Raw genomic sequence first — 1,744 nt, 5'->3', positions numbered from 1 at the left:
CTATCTTGGCTAAAACATTTTGATAACATCTTTAAAAGAATTTAGGCTGCATGCTATCAGATCCTCCCATCGGATAATTCTTCGGCTGCTGTATCTTCCCATCTTTTTCCTCCAAGAAAGTGATGACCAATGGCTTTCTTCCCCTTCTGGACATTTATACTTGTGCCTGTCTCTCTGACTGTCTGTTCATCCACACACATTTACTACATACTGTACACACAAACTCCGTACCCACACCCAGTTAAATTGAATTTATATTTAAAATGCCAAAGAATCAAAAGGCACACGGACAGAGAAGACAACAGCTTTTAAAAGAAAATATTTCATCCAAAATGCTCAAAGTGACACAACATGGAAAAGTGCACTTCAAAGCCTAGCAGAGAAATGCATCCTGAGATCATTTGGAAGGTAAGTGGGATTCACAGAATGCAATGTCATTCATTTCTGTCCTCCAAAACAGTTGCCTGCCGCATTTTGACTATTGGGTAAACTAGGCAGGGAAGGTAAACTCAGTGCCTTTTTGCAACAGTACTTTGACAAATGCACTCACCAGAAAGTCACTTTTGATATAATTTTGCTCTTATATAAAGGCTGCTCTGTCCAGAATCAGACTGCTTTCTCTGAAATGTGTAGCTTTATACTGTTTCTGTCATTTTCTTCACACTACGGATTTATGAAGATGAACAGCATCACCAACGAGAAGTACACTAAATCCAGTTTCTTTTGACCAGGCAAAATATATTTGTAAAAAACAATATTGTGATGTATTAAATCTCTTTCAGAATATAGACAAAGAAAGATGGACATATTTTGTTAAATTAACAACTACACACGGACAAACAAAGGTAGCAGATATTGAAAACTTAAACGTCCATGCTACAGTTTTATTATCCTGCTTGAATTGGTGTGAAGAACTCTTGGAACTTGGAAAAAGAAATCCTTGCAGAAATAGGGATAGCACTGTAAAAAGATGTGATTAAAAATCATATGAATGTTATTTTTCTGTGATTTTTTAAATATAATCCACCCAAACAATAGGTCCTGTTGGCCAAATTAAAAATGCAAGAAACAGTTAGCTTATTGGTTCTGCCTCTTGCTTCTCCCTATATCCTACCATATTTTAGGTTCAACCTTTACAACCAGAAACTTATTGGTGCAGTAGTATGCAGTAGTATCTCTACCTGAGTAATCTGTATGGCAAGAGGAAGAAGTAATTTAGAGTACTTGGAGGCAGGAATGTGGTACTTGATGTCTTTCTTTAAACAAAACAGTATCACTTTGGATAATGAGAGTCAGCATACAAATAAATAATTTTCCTGGAGTTGTGTGCGAGTCCAAGAAATGCTTCAACCTCTCTATATTTTTGTGATTTAAACCTAGATTTTTCAGAGTTCCAAATTGTTTGGGAAACCTTCATTATCCACTGCAGCAAAACATTGTGGTAATGAAAAAGAAAGAAGAGGAAGGAGCACTTTTACCTGCATCTTGGGAAGGTAAGTTCCCCAAAATGGTTTGGAAAACAGTATGGGGGAAAATAGTTTGAAATGGTGACGAACATTTTCTTTCAGTGTACTGAAGACAAAAACAGCATCTTTAATTCTGATATACTACTTGAAAAGGGACCTTTAAAAAACATTCTGAAATTATATATAGGAACTGGTAGAAGGAAATTGATGATGTTCTTAGTACTTACAAGCATTGAAGAGACAGAGACGGATATATTTTTTGTACATTCCGTGTTATT

This window comes from Thamnophis elegans, chromosome 2 (genome assembly GCF_009769535.1).
Source record: "Thamnophis elegans isolate rThaEle1 chromosome 2, rThaEle1.pri, whole genome shotgun sequence".
Lineage (NCBI taxonomy): Eukaryota > Metazoa > Chordata > Lepidosauria > Squamata > Colubridae > Thamnophis > Thamnophis elegans.
This window is presented reverse-complemented; position numbering follows the sequence as displayed.